The sequence below is a fragment of the Pristiophorus japonicus genome, chromosome 15 (genome assembly GCF_044704955.1).
Source record: "Pristiophorus japonicus isolate sPriJap1 chromosome 15, sPriJap1.hap1, whole genome shotgun sequence".
Taxonomy (NCBI): domain Eukaryota; kingdom Metazoa; phylum Chordata; class Chondrichthyes; family Pristiophoridae; genus Pristiophorus; species Pristiophorus japonicus.
This window is the reverse complement of record NC_091991.1, coordinates 56195760-56219225: the sequence shown is the minus strand read 5'-3', so window position 1 is coordinate 56219225 and position 23466 is coordinate 56195760. Positions and strand designations below refer to the sequence as shown.

Sequence of the window (23466 nt, the reverse complement as noted above, 5' to 3'; positions counted from 1 at the left end):
TCTCACTCCTGGTGTTGTTTCTCTCTCTGACTCTCACCTTCTCTCACTCCTGATGTTTCTCTCTCTGACTCTCACCTTCTCTCATTCTTGGTGTTGTTTCTCTCTCTGACTTTCACCTTCTCTCACTCCTGGTGTTTCTCTCTCTGACTCTCACCTTCTCTCACTCCTGGTTTTTCTCTCTCTGACTCTCACCTTCTCTCATTCTTGGTGTTGTTTCTCTCTCTGACTTTCACCTTCTCTCACTCCTGGTGTTTCTCTCTCTGACTCTCACCTTCTCTCACTCCTGGTTTTTCTCTCTCTGACTCTCACCTTCTCTCACTCCTGGTTTTTCTCTCTCTGACTCTCACCTTCTCTCACTCCTGGTGTTGTTTCTTCCTCCCTTGCTGCTTTTGACACCTCGCATTCCATTTTACTCTTCGGGCCTATAGGAAGCTGCGGACTGCCCCGGGTAGCAACTCGGCGACCAATGGGAAGCGGCGGGTGAAGATGGCGGGAAAGCGGAGCCGGAGACTGCGAGAGGCGATGGCCGGTGGGGAGAGGGAGTGAGGGATAGGCCGGGCAGAGAGCCACCGGGCCGGGATTAGAGGGAGGATAAAGACCGGGCAGTGGGGCTCCGGGCCGGGGGGAGAGTGAGGGAGGGTGAAAGGGCGGGCAGTGGGGTTCCGGGCCGGAGGGAGGGTGAAAGGCCGGGCAGTGCTGCACCGGGCCGGGCGCTGCACCGAGCCCACAGGTGGGTGGTGCCTGTGAGACGCGACCTGCACGGGCAGGAACCGGGGAGAGAGAAGTCAGCTGAAGATTTCGAGGCTGGGTGACTATAATATAATTCTGTAGTTCGCTCTTCTGATTTTAGGCCATTGGCGGAGTTAAGAGAGGCTCAATATTTATTTTGTCTAATGCCAATGTATTTAGATGTTTAAAAGGTAGTTGGTTCGCACCCTGTCAATAGAGACCACCTGGAGCCTGAGGTGCATTGGGTTATTGGTGCCACTCACTGAAACATCCAACAGTACGAGGCGCCTGCAATCCCCTCTGTACCAAGAATTGGAGGGTTTGGCATGAGGGATTCATAAGAATGGGGCATTGGAAGTGTGTAGGACTGGTCATAACTCATTTGTAATGAGGGAGTGAGAATTATGAGGCAGGAGATGTCCATCATGGAAACGGAAGGCTGCAAAGTTGAAAGAAAGACTTGCATTTATGTAGCGCCTTCGACCATTGGATGTCCCAAAGCGCAATATAGCTTTGAGGTGTCATCACTGTTTCAATGTAGGAATTACAGCAGGCAATTTATGCAAACAGCAATGTGATAATGACCAGATAATCTGTTTATAGTGATGTTGATTGAGGGATAAATATTGGCCAGGACACCGGGAATAACTCCCCTTCCCTTCTTCAAAATAGTACCATGGGATATTTTACATCCACCTGAGAGGGCAGACAGAGCCTTGGTTTAATGTCTTATCCGAAAGACGGCTCCACCGACAGCGCTTCAGTGCTGCAGTGGGGGGTCATCGTAAATTAACTGGACTCCCTCAGCTGGGAGCTCCTGCTCCTGACGCTGGAACAGAACATGACATTTCTGAGCAACTGGAGGTGTAACCGCCTCTACAAGGATGCATGTGGGCCCCACTTGTGGCGTCCAGGGTAGGCAAGTGTCCTCAACACCCAAAGACTTCAACTTGTTTAAAACATTTAACCAAATTACCTAAGCAGAATGTGGCTGGATTGGTGGGGAGGTTGCTATAGCGTCTGGCAGGCAGATGCTGGACATGTGTCCTCCCATTGCCCCTGCAGTGTTGGATGCTGTCCAGCACGATCCCAGCAGAACCACTAGGAGTGTCACCCAAGGTTTTCTAGGCCAAGTGTAATGAGGTTTATGCATCCATCACATTAATCATAGAGCTCACCATTAGCATGTCGAAGCTCCAGGTGCTTGGATAGATCTGGAATTGTACTTCAATACAGCCAGACTAATGTTTCAAAGTTCAAGCTAGTCTGCTGCATGTTGCACATGTTTGCCCTGCAAAGAAACATCAGTATGAAGAGTCTGGAGGAGGAAGGTCACTAGACACAGCAAGGAGACTATTAAATAGAGCAAGTGGTGCCTGTAGAGGCTGTAGAAGAGATCTTAGAGAAGCAGGGTCGACGCATTAAAGAACTATATAGATCCCAGAAGGTGCTTGAAAAAGCAGGGCTGACTTCTGTTTTTTTTTTAAACGTGTTTTTGTGAGCGAACAGCAAGTCCACCAAAGGAGTTGAAAATTCAGCAGCTAGAGAACAAGGCAGCCAGGCACAACAAGGCCACCACTGACAGTGGAGCTGGAGGCAGAGGGGTTACAACGGATGGGAGGTGTAATTATAAAGTGACGAGATTTCATGGGCAAAGTCCATGATAAATGTCAGCCATGACTCAGTCGGTAGCACTCTCTCCTCTGAGTCAGAAGGTTGTGGGTTCAAGTCTCACTCCAGAGACTTCAGCACAAAAATCTAGGCTGACGCTCCGGTGGAGTACTGCACTGTTGGAGTATGTGTCTTTCGGATCTCTCTCAGGTGGCCGCAAAAAATCCCATTGCACTATTTTGAAGAAGAGCAGGGGAGTTCTCCCTAATGTCCTGACCAATATTTATCCTCCATCAACATAACAAAAACAAGTTATCTGGTTGTTATCACATTGCTGTTTGTGGGAGCTTGCTGTGCACAAATTGGCTGCTGTGTTTCCTACATTACAACAGTGACTACACTCCAAAAGTACTTAATTGGCTGTAAAGAACTTTGGGATGCCTGAGGTCATGAAAGGTGCTATATAAATGCAAGTCTTTTTTCTTTATATGAATGGAAGGGTTTATAATGGGAAAAAGTTGATGCAAAAATTGTGAGAAAGTCAATTGGTGAAGAAAGAAAGTGCGTGCTGGCATAAGTTTTTTTTAATGTAGAAGATAACGTATGGTGTCACTGCAGCCTAAATGTATTTCCATTTTTGAGTAAATATAATGATCCAAGGATGGATTGATTTATCATTTAATTCAAAAGTATTAAATAGCTTATTTTCTTTCTCCAGAGGGAGGCAGTGGGCCAATAACTCAACTCGTACAAATATACTTGCCACAAGTAAGTACTTAAGCAGATTGTAACAGTACTGAACTTTATTTCAGAGACAATAACCCTTTTGCTATCAATGTAGTTTGTAAAATTGTCTCATCTCAGAGGTCATTGGGAGAAGCACAGTTCACCAAATACCAGTTGGTAACAAAGTTGCTTTCATCGGGTGGGGGAGGGGCAGTACTGTTCAAAGGGCACTGTAATCTAATAAAGTATCTGAGAAACTTTAGAAGGAGCAGGTCAGTGACACAATGGGGGTAATTTTGACATTGGATGATAGTGTAAGGCTGGCGATATCAGATCAGCCGCCTGTCATACATTTCTCCCGATTTTCATTCTCATTTTCGAAGCATCCAGTATGGTGGGCACGCACATTCTGCGCCGGACCACCGCCATATTGGTAAAGGCATAAACGGAAGTGTTCGGCCCTTTTGGATATATAAAGAACCAAACGCCTGTTTGAGGCCCTCTTTGTGAATTGGTCTGCCCTGAACGTAGCCAGGGATGGCTGGCTGCATAAGAACATAAGAATTAGGAACAGGAGTAGGCCATCTAGCCCCTCGAGCCTGCTCCGCCATTCAACAAGAACATGGCTGATCTGGCCATGGACTCAGCTCCACTTACCCGCCCGCTCCTCATAACCCTTAATTCCCTTATTGATTAAAAATCTAACTATCTGTGACTTGAATACATTCAATGAGCTAGCCTCAACTGCTTCCTTGGGCAGAGAATTCCACAGATTCACAACTCTGGGAGAAGAAATTCCTTCTCAACTCGGTTTTAAATTGGCTCCCCCGTATTTTGAGGCTGTGCCCCCTAGTTCTAGTCTCCCCTACCAGTGGAAACAACCTCTCTGCCTCTATCTTATCTATACCTTTCATGATTTTAAATGTTTCTATAAGATCACCCCTCATCCTTCTGAACTCCAACGAGTAAAGACCCAGTCTACTCAATCTATCATCATAAGGTAACCCCCTCATCTCCGGAATCAGCCTAGTGAATCGTCTCTGTACCCCCTCCAAAGCCAGTATATCCTTCCTTAAGTAAGGTGACCAAAACTGCATGCAGTACTCCAGGTGCGGCCTCACCAATACCCTATACAGTTGCAGAAGGACCTCCCTGCTTTTGTACTCCATCCCTCTCGCAATGAAGGCCAACATTCCATTCGCCTTCCTGATTACCTGCTGCACCTGCAAACTAACTTTTTGGGATTCATGCACAAGGACCCCCAGGTCCCTCTGCACCGCAGCATGTTGTAATTTCTCCCCATTCAAATAATATTCCCTTTTACTGTTTTTTTTCCCAAGGTGGATGACCTCACACTTTCCGACATTGTATTCCATCTGCTAAACCTTAGCCCATTCGCTTAACCTATCCAAATCTCTTTGCAGCCTCTCTATGTCCTCTACACAACCCGCTTTCCCACTAATCTTAGTGTTATCTGCAAATTTTGTTACACTACACTCTGTCCCCTCTTCCAGGTCATCTATGTATATTGTAAACAATTGTGGTCCCAGCACCGATCCCTGTGGCACACCACTAACCACCGATTTCCAACCCAAAAAGGACCCATTTATCCCAACTCTCTGCTTTCTGTTAGCCAGCCAATTCTCTATCCATGCTAATACATTTCCTCTGACTCCGTGTACCTCTATCTTCTGCAATAACCTTTTGTGTGGCACCTTATCGAATGCCTTTTGGAAATCTAAATACACCACATCCATCGGTACACCTCTATCCACCATGCTCGCTATATCCTCAAAGAATTCCAGTAAATTAGTTCAACATGATTTCCCCTTCATGAATCCATGCTGCGTCTGCTTGATTGCACTATTCCTATCTAGATGTCCCGCTATTTCTTCCTTAATGATAGTTTCAAGCATTTTCCCCACTACAGATGTTAAACTAACCGGCCTATAGTTATCTGCCTTTTGTCTGCCCCCTTTTTTAAACAGGAGCGTTACATTAGCTGCTTTCCAATCCGTTGGTACCTCCCCAGAGTCCAGAGAATTTTGGTAGATTATAAAGAATGCACCTGCTATAACTTCCGCCATCTCTTTTAATACCTTGGGATGCATTTCATCAGGACCAGGGGACTTGTCTACCTTGAGTCCCATTAGCCTGTCCAGTACTACCCCCTCTAGTGATAGTGATTTTCTCAAGGTCCTCCCTTCCCACATTCCTGTGACCAGCAATTTTTGGCATGGTTTTTGTGTCTTCTACTGTGAAGACCGAAGCAAAATAATTGTTTAAGGTCTCAGCCATTTCCACATTTCCCATTATTAAATCCCCCTTCTCATCTTCTAAGGGACCAACATTTACTTTAGTCACTCTTTTCCGTTTTATATATCGGTAAAAGCTTTTACTATCTGTTTTTATGTTTTGCGCAAGTTTACTTTCGTAATCTATCTTTCCATTATTTATTGCTTTTTTAGTCATTCTTTGCTGTTGTTTAAAATTTTCCCAATCCTCTAGTTTCCTACTAACCTTGGCCACCTTATATGCATTGGTCTTTGATTTGATACTCTCTATTTCCTTGGTTATCCACGGCTGGTTATCCCTTCTCTTACCGCCCTTCTTTTTCACTGGAATATATTTTTGTTGCGCACTATGAAAGAGCTCCTTAAAAGTCCTCCACTGTTCCTCAATTGTGCCACCGTTTAGTCTGTGTTTCCAGTCTACTTTAGCCAACTCTGCCCTCACCCCACTGTAGTCCCCTTTGTTTAAGCATAGTACGCTCGTTTCTGACACAACTTCCTCACCCTCAATCTGTATTACAAATTCAACCATACTGTGATCACTCATTCCGAGAGGATCTTTTACTAGGAGATCGTTTATTTTTCTTGTCTCATTACACAGGATTAGATCTAAGATCGCTTGCTCCCTTGTAGGTTCTGTAACATACTGTTCTAAGAAACAATCCCATATGCATTCTATGAATTCCTCCTCAAGGCTACCCCATGCAATTTGATTTGACCAATCGATATGTAGGTTAAACTCCCCTATGATTACTGCTGTTCCTTTTTCATATGCCTCCGTTATTCCCCTGATTATTGCCCGCCCCACCGTGAAGTTATTATTTGGGGGCCTATAAACTACGCCCACCAGTGACTTTTTCCCCTTACTATCTCTAATCTCCACCCACAGTGATTCAACATTTTGTTCATTAGAGCCAATATCGTCTCTCACAACTGCCCTGATATCATCCTTTATTAGCAGAGCTACCCCACCTCCTTTCCCTTCTTGTCTATCTTTCCGAATCATCACATACCCCTGTATGTTTAATTCCCAGTCTTGGCCACCCTGCAACCATGTTTCTGTAATGGCCATCAAATCATACCCATTTGTAATGATTTGTGCCGTCAACTCATTTACTTTATTTCGAATGCTGCGTGCATTTAGGTAGAGTGTTTTAATCCTAGTTTTTAAACCATGATTTTTAGTTTTGACCCCTCCTGCAGCCCCTTTATATTCAGTGGCCCTTTTTATTTTTTGCCTTGGGTTTCTCTGCCCTCCACTTTTACTCATCTCCTTTCTGTCTTTTGCTTTTGTCTCCTTTTTGTTTCCCTCTGTCTCCCTGCATTGGTTCCCATCCCCCTGCCATATTAGTTTAACTCCTCCCCAACAGCACTAGCAAACACTCCCCCTAGGACATTGGTTCCGGTTCTGCCCAGGTGCAGACCGTCCGGTTTGTACAGGTCCCACCTTCCCCAGAACCTGTTCCAATGCCCCAGGAATTTGAATCCCTCCCTGCTGCACCACTGCTCAAGCCACGTATTCATCTGCGCTATCCTGAGATTCCTACTCTGACTAGCACGTGGCACTGGTAGCAATCCCGAGATTACTACTTTTGAGGTCCTACTTTTTAATTTAGCTCCTAGCTCCTTAAATTCGTCTCGTAGGACCTCATCCCTTTTTTTACCTATGTCGTTGGTACCAATGTGCACCACGACAACTGGCTGTTCTCCCTCCTTTTTTAGAATGTCCTGCACCCGCTCTGAGACATCCTTGACTCTTGCACCAGGGAGGCAACACACCATCCTGGAGTCTCGGTTGCGGCCGCAGAAACGCCTATCTATTCCCCTTACAATTGAATCCCCTATCACTATCGCTCTCCCACTCTTTTTCCTGCCCTCCTGTGCAACAGAGCCAGCCACAGTGCCTGAACTTGGCTGCTGCTGCCCTCCCCTGATGAGTCATCCCCCTCAACACTGTATCTATTTTGCAGGGGGATGACCGCAGGGGACCCCTGCACTACCTTCCTTGCACTGCTCTTCCAGCTGGTCTTCCATTCCCTAGCTGGCTGTGGACCCTTCACCTGCAGTAAGACCAACTCACTACATGTTCAGGAAAGCGTGATCTACATTACTGTTGTACCAGCAGTCCTTAAAAGGACCACTGGAGGTCGCCACCAAAAAGGTAAGTTTGTTTCAAAACAATACATACCTGACTGTGAAGCCAGGAGATGCAGTAGTGCTTATCCCGGCTCCATTGCAGTTCTGAAGTCCACTGCAATGTAGATTTAAAAAAAATACTTACCCAATTCTAAAACTCCTCCCGTTAACATATGTTCACATTGTTTTGCATAATCTGTTTTTAAACTTAAATTCATCTTTCTGCGCTGCTGTGATGGAGTTCCACGATCTTTGATTTCAACTGTCCACTTTACTGATTCCTCTAAGAATCAAAAGGGACCTTTTCTTCAATGGCAGCCCAAACACTAGTAAGTGCAGAGTGACTCAGGTCATCTTTTCATGTACGTAACAGGGATGGTACATCAAGTGAAATTAAGCTTCGGGTTGAAAAGATGTTTTGTAGTCAGTTTAGATCTGTTGATATTCTGCTACAGGCCCATTGGTGAGGGGGCAGCAGGGTCAGTCCAGCAGGGAGGGCTTTGTAAGCACTAATTGAATTGTACTGCTGGTACAATGTAGCAGATTTATTTTCAGTACACCGTTTAGTTTGCTGAGACACTGCCAATTATTCAGCTTCTGAACAATGCAGCTTCTTTCTTCACAACATCTCTTGGATTCTTTAGGCCAATATACCTGGCGCACAGGGAGGGAAATGTGGCAGCATGGCCAATGGGGTGACAGCAAGACCATCAATGATGACAGCAAAGATGTCATGGCTACAGAAAGACCAGTGGGGACAAGCAAAAACTTTTTTTTAAAGTTAGAAATGATTCGCTTTTCTGGACTAACAGGAGAAAGCACTGGTCTAAGAGCATGTGCCACTAAATCAGATGCAAAAAGAACCAGAGTTAAAGCAGCCACGCATCTAAGATATGGTCAAAATAAATATTTCAGTCTTGCGCTAATTACACAAGTTCCGTTGGCAAATGAGAAAAAAGGCAAATTTGGAAATCTTTTGAGCAGATCAAGAAACAGTACTATTTAGTACCAGTTGGCTGAGAGCCAGAACTGTGTGTAGGACTGTTCGGGTCTACAACAATCCCTGATCCACACATTTATACTTTTTACGCAGGAGTTAGTGAATAGCAAATAGGAGCTGGAAAGCGGTGCTGAGGCCGATTGTAGTGCACCAAAAGCTGTCCTTGCTGAGATTAATTAACGTAGCACAGAACCTCGTACCTTCTGGTTTATATCAGGTGGTACCTTTATCCACAAGGCTGCCAGGGGAACTAACACTAATGGTACTTAACTAGAGTTGCCTTCCCTTTTAAATTCCAGTTTGGGGGGGGGGGGGTGCAGGGGGCAGTAAAATGCCATGATCATCAAAGACTTAATCAGGTTTTGCAGTCCTTAAGCAGGCTTTCACATACCATATCTAATAAGTCCATCTCAGAGAGAGCTGCTACTGTACTTCATTCATCCAGAGTAATTCCTTTTAATGAGGCACAGGTAACCTTCGCTAAGGCACTTTATAATCTAACAGCCTAACAAAGAAAAAAGTGGTTGTTCCATGCAAATAAAGTAAATCTATCCTGCTCCAGCTTCAGAGGGAACAAAGAGCTTGTAATCGCATTAGCTGAGGTCTGCAGTAACCAGGCAACTAGAAAGCATTGAAACCCATTCAGATATTCTGCAAAGAAGCCTGATGGCACCTTTACTCCAGTTTCTTTTCACAAAACATTCAGCTGTGATCATAGAATGTTACAGCACAGAAGGAGGCTTTTCGGCCCATCATGCCAGTGCCAGCTCTTTGAAAGAGCTGTTCAATTAGTCCCACTCCCCTGCTTTTCCCCCCCATAGCACTACAATTTTCTCCCCTTCAAGTATTTATCCAATTCTCTTTTGAAAGTTATTATTAATCTGCTTCTACCACCCTTTCAGGCAGTGCATTTCAGATCATCATAAACTATAACCAGCTGAGGAGATATCTTCCTCATCTCACCTCTAGCTCTTTTTCCAATTACCTTAAATCTGTGTCCTCTGGTTACCGACCCTACTGCCAGTGGACAATTTCTCATTTACTGTACCAAAAGCCCTCATGATTTTGAATGCTTCTGTTTAATCTCCCCTTAATTTTCTCTACTCTAAGGGGTACAACCCCAGCTTGTCTAGTCTCGCCACATAACTGAAGCTTTTCACCCACTGAGACTGTTGATTCAGATTAAGAAAGGGTAGTAAACATTAATAAATACAGCTCAGAATAATAACTGGTAAATGTCTGGAATATTGCTCTGGTACGGTTACATTACCGTAGGAGTGCGAGACCTTTGAGAATTTTCTTGACTTGCACCCTTGATATGATCTTCAACACCGCCCCTCCCCACCCCTTCCTCAATGTTTCCCCTTAATCTAAATGCAATAACTGGCTTGAATATTGCTTAGTAGGCGCTGGCTGCCTCCAGGACCTGCCCAAGTGGTCATTCTTTGCCTGTGAGGCCAGACATGGAGGGTTTGCTGTATATTCAAACATGAGTTTCTTCACAGCCAAGTCCACTCGTGTGCTCATCCGATGTCACATATGCACTTTCCAACAAGGGTCACCAGATAACTGGAAAGGCAAACCTGGCTGATTTTATTCCATCACCAGCCTGAGTCACTTAGGCACACACCACGGGATTTGAGTCTTACTGAGTACCCTAACCACAGCCAACCCAAATAAAATTTAATGCAGGCCTGTGCAAAGTACTACACATTGGAAAGAAAAATAGGCAACATATGTACTCCAGGAAACGGCGTTGAAATAGCTAAGAATTAAGCTTAAAAAGACGAGGGGTATATTTTCATCTTCACCACCTGCATAGTAATCCAGCAGAGCAGATTGCCTGATACTATAGAACCTGGCTGATTTTCATTTCATTTGTGTTAACTTTGATATTCCAATCATTTCCTTTTTCCATTTGCCTTTCTCCCCTTTCCCAGCATCTTTTTCTAAGTCTGTAACGTACCTGTGAGGGAATTATCAAGTTATTTTAGGAATTAAGTGAATGGATACCACTGCGCAACTTTTTCCTCTGCCTCTGAATTAATTTTTCCTCCTGTCATTTTTCATTGAAGTGGAGTGTGAAATGGTGTTTAAATTCCCGCCCTTCAGCTCCCAGTGCCTGTGTGTAACAGGGTTGCCAACTGAAGGGGCCAGGCTAGTTTAGAACTGACAACAGTGGAGTGAATCTGTTCGGCACCATCGTCGCTTCTGAGCTGATGCATGAGAATTTAGTGGCAATAGCAATCTGACACAGCACTCACTTGATAATTGGTTGCTATGGCCAACCCTTCTTTTTTTGGTCACCTGACACTTCAGTTGGTATTATAAATAACTGATGCACGAACAATGCTGTGATTGTCTGGCACAACGCTGTAAGTCCCTCAGAATGAGTAATAGTCGGGTGGTATAGTGACGATGAAGCAGGGAAATTGGGTGGAGTCACGGTGGGACCAGGGTGGCGAGCACAAGCCTCGCCACAACTAACTTCTGGCAGCAAAACTTCCCCGGAGGAAATTCTTGCCTGGAGCATCCTTAAACTGAAATTCTCCAGTAGGCAACTTCGAGAAATGATAAACTGGTGTACACAACCAGCTACAGACAATAGCAGAAGGTTCCTTCTGCTGATGCTCCTGGGGCTCGCTGCTGATGCAATACAGTGTTGCCAGTAGAGGGTAGTATTGTCCTTTGTAGTTAACATCCTCAATCACTAATATGATTACTATCCTATGCCTTTGTGGATTATTAATTCCTAGTGAAAATTAACATTTGAGTTTTTAATAACCTGTTGACAATATTTGGTAACTAATGTTTGATTGGAAAATGTGTTAACCAGAGTGGCTCTACACAAGGGAAAGAAGCCATCAAAGCTTATGTGCCAGTCCTTCATTCCTCACCCTCACAGTGTTGAATGGTGGCAAAGAAAGACAGCAGTGTGCTTCACTGGTCCATGGGACTGCCACTCTCTCACATGCCATCTGCAAATGGAGCTTCCCTCACAGTCTCACATTCTGACCTGTCAACGGCTCACCGTGGATGTTCTTGCTTCCTTTCAGTCACCCCATTAAATTCTCGGTCTGTTGACACTCGAGTTCTGTTGAATTTTATGACTAACACAGAACTTTCACACTCTAAATTCTCCTGGCAGGAGAAGATGGTACATAATGTGGGAGCGAGAGACCGCCCGTGTGGATGCCATTCTGATTTCAAGCTTCTGACACGCTTTGTGGAGGAAGCAATGGAACTCAGAGGGAGGCTGTTGGGGGCAGAGAAATCACAGGCCTGTGGTAGCTGTTGGTTTGTTTGGACAAGCTGTTGCTTTCCTATCTCCTGTAGGATCAAAGACAACCTTTCAGCCAGAAAATTCTTCTGACTCACAGCATTTCTGCTTGTCCACCACCCATTCAACCTTGCTTCCTCTTCTCTTCTAAATCGGATACAGCAAGAAGAAGCAGTGAAGAGGCAGATCTGCCACATCCCTCTGCTCGCGAGCATGGCACCACATTCTTATCCACTCACCAGCCATGGGGCAGCCACCTACAGAGAAATAGATGTTGCTGATGAGAACATTGCACGGGTGAAGCACAAAGCATGAATGAGTCAGCGGAGTTGGGAGTGGAAGAAGAAACTGATGTTCGAGAGCAAAAGTTCAAGAAATTCACTTTGAAGGGTCTGTGGACCCCAATCTTATAGGTTCTCTTTAGAAAGGATGCTTTCTGATCATCACATATATGTAGAGCCAGTGAGGTCAGTTTTCCAGCAGGTGACTGGATGTCCAGTGATGGTGATCCTATGAAGCACCATAAAGGAAGGTTTATCAGTACGATAGTGTCCTGCAGCATGCATCAGTTACAGGCACATCTGCAGATGTCTCCTTCCTACACGGGCCTAAAGGCTAATCAGTTCATAGTCCATAGCTGCATAGACTGCTGCATTGAGGCTTAAGATGCCAGATTGGAGAACTTGGTGTCTTCCAGCCTTTGACCCATTGGGACCGGGATCCAGCCAAGCATCTCTCGGGGAGTTCAGAATTTGATTGCAATTATTAAATATCTCTCCCTGATCAGTGGGCTGCTAGAACCGTGAAGTAACCTTCTTGCTCATAAATGGTATTTATTATTGCACACCTTTGCAATTTCCTTTTTTTTTTAAATATCTCATTGTTAATCTAGTCTGTGAACACAAGAAATAGGAACAGGAGTAGGCCATTTGACCCCTTGAGCCTGCTTCGTCATTTAATAAGATCATGGCTGATCTGATCATGGATTCAGTTCCACTTCCCTGCCCGCTCCCCATAATATCTTTATTCCTTTATCGCTCAAAAATCTGTCTATTTCCGCCCTAAATATATTCAGTGAACTAGCCTCCACAGTTCTCTGGGGCAGAAAATTCCACAGATTTACAACCCACTGAGAGAAGAAATTCCTCCTCATCTCAGTTTTAAATGGGCGGCCCCTTATTCTGAGACTGCCCCCTAGTTTTAGTTTCCTCTATGAGTGGAAATATCCTCTCTGCATCCAACTTGTCAAGCCCTTTCATTATCTTATGTTTCGATAAGATCACCTCTCATTCTTCTGAACTCCAATGTGTATAGTCTCAACCTATCTTAATAAGTCAACCCCCTCATCTCTGGAATCAACCTAGTGAACCTTCTCTGAATAGCCTCCAATCCAAGTATACCCTTCCTTAAATACGGAGACCAAAACAGCACACAGTATTCCAGATGTGGCCTCACCAATACCCTGTACAGTTGTAACATGACTTCTCTGCTTTTATACTCTTTCCCCCACGCCTCCTTGCGATAAAGGCCAACATTCCATTTGCCTTCCTGATCACTTGCTGTACCTGCATACTAACTTTTTGTGTTTTATGCACTATGACTCCCAGGTCCCTCTGTACTGAAGCACTTGCAATTTTTCTCCATTTAAATTATAATTTGCTTTTCTATTTTTTCTGCCAAAGTGGATATCCTCAAATGTTCCTATGTTATACTTCATCGGCCAAATTTTTGCCCACTCACTTAGCCTGTCTATATCCCTTTGCAGATTTTTTGTGTCCTCACAATTTGCTTTCCCACCCATCATTGTATCATCAGCAAACTTGGCTATGTTATACTCTGTTCCTTCATCCAAGTCATTAATATAGATTGTAAATACTTGAGGTCTCAGCATCGATCCCTGTGGCACCCACTGGTTACTGTTTGCCAACTGGAAAATGACCTGTTTATCCCGACTCTCTGTTTTCTGTTAGTTAGCCAATCCTCAATCCATGCTAATGTGTGCCAATTTGTCTTTCCTCCTCACCTTTATAAAATCTGCCCTATCCCAATGTAGTGCCCTTGTTTTTATGGCAACTTTTTAATATTTGCAAGCAGGTGAGATTTTGGTAACTGGACCAGTGTACTGTTGTACACACCTGCCCAAAATGGAAAGCTATGGGACAGATGAACTATGTTGACCTTTTACTGCTACTGCAAGCACCAGCTTTCTTAATTACGTTATATCAGGGTACATTGATGACCTTGCTCAGTTATGCTTTAATTGTGCAGATGTGATGTGAAAATAGGTGCAAGAACATCATATCTGAGTTTATGGTATCGGAGAAGTACATGAAAACAGATGTTCTTTGTCCAAGAAAACCATATCTGAGTTTGTGATAACAGAAGAATGCTGGAATAGTTACAGGGGTCTCCTTGAGCATTAATGTAATAATTGGAACAAAGCATGAATATAGCTGGGATTGCAGCCAATTGTTTGAATGGACCTAGGATAAGAGGAGCTTCAGACTACAACACTCCTGTTCTCTGCTCAAGGTAATTCTGCCCGGTCTGTATGTAGGACGCCAAATAAATATTTTGACTTAAACTCCCTGTGAGCATGTTTATTTCTAGTGTTCAAAATCACTGCACAATTACACAAACAAGAACAGTGCAGTCAACACTTTCTATTTGGCTAACATAAAAGGGAATCCAAAGTTCTGCTATATGCATATAAACAGTAAAATCATCTGAGATAGATAGATTTTTGGAGTCTAGGGGAATCAAGGGATATGAAGATCATGCGGGAATGTGGAGTTGAGGTCGATGATCGGCCATGATCTTACTGAATGACAGAGCAGGCTCGAGGGGCCATATGGCCCACCGACTACTGTTTCTTATGTTCTTAAAATGGTTGTCGGAGGAACAGTGGGGCTGATTAGGGACCAACATGAAGAATTATTGGTGGAGGCAGAAGGCATGGCTGAGGTACTAAGTGAGTACTTTGCATCGGTATTTACCAAGGAAGAGGACTTTGCCAAAGTTAGCGAAAACGAGGAGGTTGCTCGGATACTGAATGAGATAAAAATACATAAAGAGGAGGTATTAGAAATGCTGGTGGTAATTAAAGTGGATAAGTCACCCGGTCTGGTTGGGATGCATCTTAGCTTGCTCAGGGAAGAAAGGATAGAAATTACAGAAGTGGTGGCCACAATTTTTCAATCCTCCTTAGATATGGGGGTGGTGCCAAAGGACTGGAGGATTGCAAATGTTACACACTTGTTCAAAAAAGGGGAGAAGGATAAACTTGGCAATTATAAGCCAGTCAGTTTAACTTCCGTGGTGGGAAAGCTTTTAGAAACAATCCGGGAGAAAATTAACAGCCACTTGGACAAGCCTGAACTAATAACCGCGAGCCACGCAGATTTATTGAGGGCACATCATGTTTGACTAACTTGATTTTAGTTTTTTGATGAGGGCAGTGCAGTTGATGTTGTGTATATGGACTTCCAAAAGGCTTTCGATAAAGTACCATAATTAGGCTGCTTAGCAAAATTGAAGCCCATGGGAAAAAAGGGGCAGTAACAACATAGATACAAAATTGGCTAAGGGATAGAGAGCAGAGTTGTGATGAATGGCCATGTTTTGGACTGGAGTAAGATGCCTGGGTTCCCCAAGTTTCAGTATTAGGACCAATACTGTTTTTGATATACATTAATGAATTGGACTTGGATGGGGGTGGGGGGCGGTGGTACAGAGCACAATTTTGAAATTTGCAGATGACACAAAACTTGGAAGTGTTTTAAACTGAGGAACATAGTAATAGACTTCAAGAGGACATAGACTGGCTGGTGGAATGGGTGGACACATGGCAGATGGAATTCAATACAGCAAAGTGAGGTGATACATTTTGGTAGCAAGAATGAGGAAAGACCATATGTACTAAATGGTACAATTTTAAAGAGTGTGAAAGAAAAGAGAGACCTGGGGGTGTTTGTGAACAAGTCTTTGAAGGTGGCAGGACAGGTTCACAAAGTAGTTAATAAAGCATAATTGGCTTTAGAAATAGAGTACAAAAGCCAGGACGTTATGCTAAACACTAGTTTTGCCCCAGCTGGAGTATTGTGTCCAATTCTGGCTACCACACTTTAGGAAGGATGTCATGGCTTTGGAGAGAGTACAGAAGAGATTTACTACAATGGTTCCAGGGATGAGGTATTACAGTTCCTTGGATAGACTGGTAAATCTAGGGCTGTTCTCCTTAGAGCAGGATGGTTATGTTGCCTCCCTGGTGCAAGGGTCAAGGATGTCTCGGAGCGGCTGCAGGACATTTTGGAGGGGGTGGGTGAACAACCAGTTGTCGTGCATATAGGTACCAACGATTTAGGTAAAAAACGAGATGAGGTCCTACAAGCTGAATTTAGGGAGCTAGGAGTTAAATTAAAAAGTAGGACCTCAAAGGTAGTAATCTCAGGGTTGCTAACAGTGCCACGTGCTAGTCAGAATCGGAATTGCAGGATAGCTCAGATGAATACGTGGCTTGAGGAGTGGTGCAGAAGGGAGGGATTCAAATTCCTGAGACATTGGAACCGGTTCTGGGGGAGGTGGGACCAGTACAAACCGGACGATCTCCACCTGGGTAGGACCGGAACCAATGTCCTAGGGGGAGTGTTTGCTAGTGCTGTTGGGGAGGGGTTAAACTAATATGGCAGGGGGATGGGAACCTATGCAGGGAGACAGAGGGAAGTAGAATGGGGGCAGAAGCAAAAGATAGAAAGAAGAAAAGTAAAAGTGGAGGGCAAAGAAACCCAAGGCAAAAATCAAAAAGGGCCACATAACAGCAAAATTCTAAAGGGGCAAAGTATGTTAAAAAAGACAAGCCTCAATGCGAGGAGTATTCGTAATAAGATGGACGAATTATCTGTGCAGACAGCAATTAACAAATATGATATAATTGGCATCATGGAGACATGCTCCAGGGTGACCAAGGCTGGGAACTCAACATCCAGGGGTATTCAACATTCAGAAAGGATAGACAGAAAGGAAAAGGAGTTGGGGTAGCATTGCTAGTTAAAGAGGAAATTAATGCAATACTAAGGAAGGACATTAGCTTGGATGATGTGGAATCTGTATGGGTGGAACTGCGGAATACCAAAAGGCAGAAGACGCTAGTGGGAGTTGTGTACAGACCACCAAACAGTAGTTGTGAGGTTGGGGACAGCATCAAACAAGAAATTAGGGACACGTGCAATAAAGGTACAGCAGTTATCAGGGGCGACTTTAATCTACATGTAGGTAGCAATACAGTGGAGGAGGATTTCCTGGAGTGTATTAGGGATGGTTTTCTAGACCAATATGTTGAGGAACCAACTAGAGGGCTGGCCATCCTAGACTGGGTGATGTGTAATGAGAAAGGACTAATTAGCAATCTTGTTGTGAATCCCCTTGGGGAAGAGTGACCATAATATGGTAGAATTCTTTATTAAGATGGAGAGTGACACAGTTAATTCAGAGACTAGGGTCCTGAACTTATGGAAAAGTATGAGACGTGAATTAGCTAGAATAGACTGGCGAATGATACTTAAAGGGTTGACGGTGGATAGGCAATGGCAAACATTTAAAGATCACATGGATGAACTTCAACAATTGTACATCCTGTCTGGAGTAAAAGTAAAACGGGGAAGGTGGCTCAACCGTGGCTAACAAGGGAAATTAAGGATAGTGTTAAATCCAAGGAAGAGGCATATAAATTGGCCAGAAAAAGCAGCAAACCTGAGGACTGGGACAAATTTAGAATTTAGCAGAGGAGGACAAAGGGTATAATTAGGAGGGGGAAAATAGAGTAAGAGAGCAAGCTTGCTGGGAACATAAAAACTGACTGCAAAAGCTTTATAGATGTGTGAGGAGAAAAAGATTAGTGAAGACAAACGTTGGTCCCTTGCAGTCAGAATCAAGTGAATTTATAACGGGAACAAAGAAATGGCAGACCAATTCAACAAATACTTTGGTTCTGTCTTCATGAAGGAAGACACACATAACCTTCTGGAAATATTAGGGGACCAAGGGTCTAGTGAGAAGGAGGAACTGAAGGAAATCCGTATTAGGCGGGAAATTGATGGGATTGAAGGCCGATAAATCCCCGGGGCCTGATAGTCTGCATCCCAGAGTACTTAAGGAAGTGGCCCTAGAAATAGTGGATGCATTGGTGATCATTTTCCAACAGTCTATCGACTCGGATCAGTTCCTATGGACTGGAGGGTAGCTAATGTAACACCACTTTTTAAGAAAGGAGGGAGAAAGAAAACGGGTAATTATAGACCGGTTAGCCTGACATCTGTAGTGGGGAAAATGTTGGAATCAATTATTAAAGATGAAATAGCAGCGCATTTTGAAAGCAGTGACAGGATCAGTCCAAGTCAGCATGGATTTATGAAGGGATTTATGCTTGACAAATCTTCTAGAATTTTTTGAGGATGTAACTAGTAGAGTTGGCAAGGGAGAACCAGTGGATATGGTGTATTTGGACTTTCAAAAAGCTTTTGACAAGGTCCTACACAAGAGATTGGTGTGCAAAATTAAAGCACATGATATTGTGTTCCTAACACAGATGAGACTGCACACAGGGAGGTTAAAGTAACAGTGACCTCAGTCTTTATTAAGACACTCCAGAGTCAGGAACAGGCCTTAGAGGCCGGCTTATATACAGTGCTCCCAAGGGATGCTGGGATCCTTTGGGACTTCAGGGGATGCACTCCCTGGTGGCGGAACATGGGAGTGCATGCTTTACAGATACACAACACATGGTATTGGGGGTAATCTACTGATGTGGATAGAGAACTGGTTGGCAGACAGGAAGCAGAGAGTCGGGATAAACGGAATGGCAGGCAGTGACTAGTGGGGTGCCGCAGGGCTCAGTGCTGTGACCCCAGCTATTTACAATATGCATTAATGATTTAGATGAAGGAATGGAGTGTAATATCTCCAAGTTTTCAGATGGCACTAAGCTGAGTGGCGGTGTGAACTGTGAGGAGGACGCTAAGAGGCTGCAGGGTGACTTGGACAGGTTAGGTGAGTAGGCAAATGCATGGCAGATGCAATATGTGGATAAATGTGAGGTTTTCCACTTTGATGGCAAAAACACGAAGGCAGAATATTATCTGAATGGTGGCAGATTAGTAAAAGGGGGTGTGCAATGAGACCTGGGTGTCATGGTACATCAGTCATTGAAAGTTGGCATGCAGGTACAGCAGGCGGTGAAGAAGGCAAATGGTATGTTGGCCTTCATAGCTAGGGGATTTGAGTGTAGGAGCAGGGAAGTCTTACTGTAGTTGTACAGGGCCTTGGTGAGGCCTCACCTGGAATATTGTGTTCAGTTTTGGTCTCGTAATCTGAGGAAGGATGTTCTTGCTATTGAAGGAGTGCAGCGAAGGTTCACCAGACTGATTCCCAGGATGGCAGGACTGACATATGAGGAGAGACTGGATCGACTGGGCCTGTATTCAATGGAGTTTAGAAGGATGAGAGGGGATCTCATAGAAACATATAAAATTCTGACGGGACTGGACAGGTTAGATGCAGGAAGAATGTTCCCGATGTTGGGGAAGTCCAGAACCAGGGGACACAGTCTAAGGATGAGGGGTAAGCCATTTAGGACTGAGACAAGGAGAAACGTCTTCACTCAGAGAGTTGTTAACCTGTGGAATTCCCTACCGCAGAGAGTTGTTGATGCCAGTTCATTGGATATATTCAAGAGGGAATTAGATAAGGCGCTTACGGCTAAAGGGATCAAGTGGTATGGAGAGAAAGCAGGAAAGGGGTACTGAGGTGAATGATGGTGCAGGCTTGAAGGGCCGAATGGCCTACTCCTGTACCTATTTTCTATGTTTCTATGAAAGCTATTTTGAGATGTGATAGACATGTTTGACATCATGAAGGGTTTAGAAAGAAAAATGATTTTGAATGGGTGAAGGGTCGGTAACTAAAGGGCACAGATTTAAGGTGATTGACAAACGAACTAGAGGTGCCATGAGGAAAAACTTATTTATGCAATGAGTGGTTAGGATTTGAACAACACTGCCTGATAGGATGGTGGATACAGATTCGATAGTAGCCTTCAAAGGGAATTGGATAAATATTTGAAGGTTACAAAATTGCAGGGAGATGGGTAAAAAGCGGGGAAGTGGGACTAACTAGATTGCTCTTCGAAAACCAGCATAGACTTGATGGGCCAAGTGGCCTCCCTCAGTGCTGTACTATTCTATGATTCTATAAATATATGATATACCAAATCTACATAAAAAATGTGTCCATAATGAAGTGCCCAGGGATTATAGGCATGTATCTCTGACTGCTGTAAAGCAATGATTTGAAGATGAACGGCATCAGCAAATTAGCAAGGGAAAGGTACATTGCTGAGGGCAGATAGACTGATGTGATGTATTAATGAATAAACATTCCAGTAATGTGATGCATTGACAATCATGGAATTGTTACTTAACTAAATCACATGGGCAATTATTGCTCTCAATTTGGATTGCTGATTAAAAAGAATGGCGCACAAGTGAAGATGTTAAATGGAATATCTTGGTCTATTATTTTTCTGGCTCATTTGTAACTTGCCACCTCATGTGCTGCCTTGAATGCAGTCATTCCAACATTTTGTATTAAGTTTTGGCTGTTAATTTAAAATCTGCCAATGTGTTTGTGTGTGGTGGAGGGGTCGGGGCAGGGGGGTGGGGGCGGGCAGAGGACAGAGATTAAAATGAGGGTTGGTGGACATTGGTTTCCTAATTTTCTTTCCTGGCATTTTATAGATGTATTAAGTTAAATGGTTTTCTTAAAGGACTAGCAAAATGTAAAATGAACACATGCCTACATAAATATTTTATTCGCTTTCTTTAAAATTAAATGAAATTAACTTTTGGAGCAGTTAATTGCCATCATACTATACAGTATAGTCTCCAACCTCTGGGTAGGTTGAACATTATTCAGAGATCATGCTGAGATTGAAGCATCATTTGTACAGTACCTTTTTTTAATGTGTGTTTCAGAGGAGGAGGAAGAACACCTGCTGAGCCTTTGTGGGAGAGGTGACTGAAGAGAGGCGTTGAAATTAAGGAAAATTGGCAGAGGGGTTGTGGAGGGTGTTCACGAGTAGGACCAACTGAAAGCTTTGCTATTATTCCTAAGACTTGAACACTTTATCTAGGCTGACCCTCAGTGCATCACTACATTGTCAAAGCTGCTGCCCTAAAGTCGAGATGTTAAATGGATGCCCTGTCTGCCGGTGATTCGGGTGGCATGTTAAAGATCTCATTTGAAAGAGTAGGGCATTCTTCCTGTAGCCTGGTTCAGGAAGAATTGCTGCCCAACACCACCAAAAAAGCAGACTAACTGGTAATTCAGCTCATTGTTGTGGGACTGTTCTGTATGTGAAATGGTTGCCATGCCAACCTATATAATTGCTTCCTCTACAAAGCCTTTTGTCTCTATTTATAAAGCCCAGGATCCTATATGCTTTATTAACTGCTTTGTTAAGCTGCCCTGTCACCTTCAAAGATTTGTGTACAAACGCCCCCAACTCTCTGTTCTTGCACCCCCTTTAAAATTGTACCATTTTAGTTTGTATTGCCTCTCCTCATCCTTCCTAACAAAAATTATCACCTCACACTTCTGCATTGATTTTCATCTGCCATGTGACCACCCATTCCACCTTCTGTCTGTCTTCTTGAAGTCTATTATTATCTTCTACACTGTTACTACACTTGCGAGTTTCATGTCATCTGCAAATTTCAAAAATTGTACTCTAATGTAATTAATGTACCCTGTATATCAAAAACAGAAGAGATCCTACTACTGAATCCTGGAAAACACCACTGTATACCTTCCTCCACAGCCATTCACCACAACTCTCTTTTCTGTCCCTTAGCCAATTTTGTATCCATGCTGCTACTGCTTTTATCCCATGGCCTACAATTTTGCTAACGAGCCTAATGTGATACTTCATCAAACTTCTTTTGAAAGTACATATATACCACGTCAACTACACTGCCCTCATTCATCCTCTGTTATCGCATCAGAAAACTCAAGTCAGTCAAACACGATTTACCCATATCAAATCCATGCTAGCTCTCCTTTTTAGTCTATACTCGTCAAAGTGGCTGTTAATTTTTTCCTGAATTATTGTTTCCAAAAGTTTCCCCACCGACATTAAATGCCTGGCCTGTAATTGCCAGGTTTATCCTTCTCTCCTTTTTTTGAACAAGGGCGTAACATTTGCCATCCTCTGGCACTAATCCTGTATCTAAGAAGGATTGGAAGATTGTGGCCAGCACCTCTGCAATTTCTACCTTTACTTCCCTCAGCAACATAGGATGTATCCCACCTAGATTGGGTGTCTTGTCTATTGCCAATATTCCTAGTACCTTCCTCTGTCTATTTTTATTTCATCCAGTATCCCAACAACCTCATTTATTGTAGCACTTGTAAATGCAAGACAGACTTTAAGTGCAGTTTTGAATTCTTCATCAGTGAGCATCATAAGGTCCCATACTCTGCACTGGTGAGTGCAGAAGAGATGAGGGCCCAGGGGCAGCATGGGCCAGCCCACACTGCAATATGTGTGCACACTAGGTCTGTGCAGCAGAGCTGGTCTCCAGTCGTCTTGGTTAATCTTTGCCACTGGACCAAACCCGTGTGGTGGCTGGTATGCAATGGTCGCCACACGTAAGGCATCTTCCACCCTTCAACATGTAGTTCGGGACCTGAAATATTAGGTCCTTCATTGAAACACCTGTGAACTCATCCCTTTTTGGCGTGGAAGTAAGTCATCCTCGATACGAGGGACGTCAGTAATGATATACCAACAGCAGCCAAAGTGCCTTTATCTGGCACTAGTTCATGGTGCCAGTGATGTTTTAAAGAGCAGGCAGGATAGATGACCCGGTTTTTCCTCATCTGCTGTCAACTTAGTTTGCTCCTCCATCTTGATGCTTGCTGCTTCACAAAGTGCTCCTACCTAATTTTCTTATCTGAGCCACACCCCCCCCCCCCGCCAAAGGTGAATGTCTGTGCTGGTACCTGTGTGCTCAGGATTGCATACGTGATGGGCTTACAACTCTTTTGGAGTTAACAATAGACATTAAATCGTGCCCCCCGATCTGGGGGACACTCCAAACATTTCCCAAGGCCCTTTTTTTTTTGTATTTTTTGTAGGGTTTTTTTGTGTTTTTTTTAGGGCATTAAAATTCCATATTTTACAAGTGCCCCCTATGAAAGGGGAGGGGGACACTAAAAACACCGGCAATTAAAACAAATTAAACTTTGAAACATAAAATCTAATTAAAATTTGGTTGCCGGGTGTGATGATGCACTCCAGTCCCTCTGGCGCCCACCTCTCGCGGAAGACCGCGAGCGTACCGGTGGACACCACGTGCTCCATCTCTAAGGACACCCTGGCCCGGATGTAGGCGCGGAAGAGAGGCAGCAGTCAGGCTGAACGACCCCCTCGACTGCCTACGTGATGGGCCTACAACTCTTTTTGGGGAGTACAAATAAACATTAGATCGAGTGCCCCCCGATCTGGGGGACACTCCAGACACTTATAACAGCCCTCTTTTTTTTGTTTTTTTGGGGGGTATTTTTGTAGTTTTTTTTTAGGGCATTAAAATTCAATATTTTACAAGTGCCCCCTTTTAAAGTGGAGGGGGACACTAAAA

General features: G+C 43.9%; 1 long non-coding RNA gene across 2 annotated transcripts; it reads left to right on the top strand.

Annotated features, from left to right (window-relative positions):
* The first annotated feature begins 468 nt into the window (after positions 1-468).
* Positions 469-21226, top strand: LOC139280785 (uncharacterized). Of its 2 annotated transcripts, none has more exons than XR_011596765.1 (3): positions 469-529; positions 3059-3108; positions 20800-21226. It is a non-coding gene; the product is annotated as an uncharacterized lncRNA (long non-coding RNA). The 2 variants fall into 2 exon arrangements; XR_011596764.1 differs by lacking the exon at positions 469-529 and adding an exon at positions 679-808.
* Positions 21227-23466: the final 2240 nt, after the last annotated feature.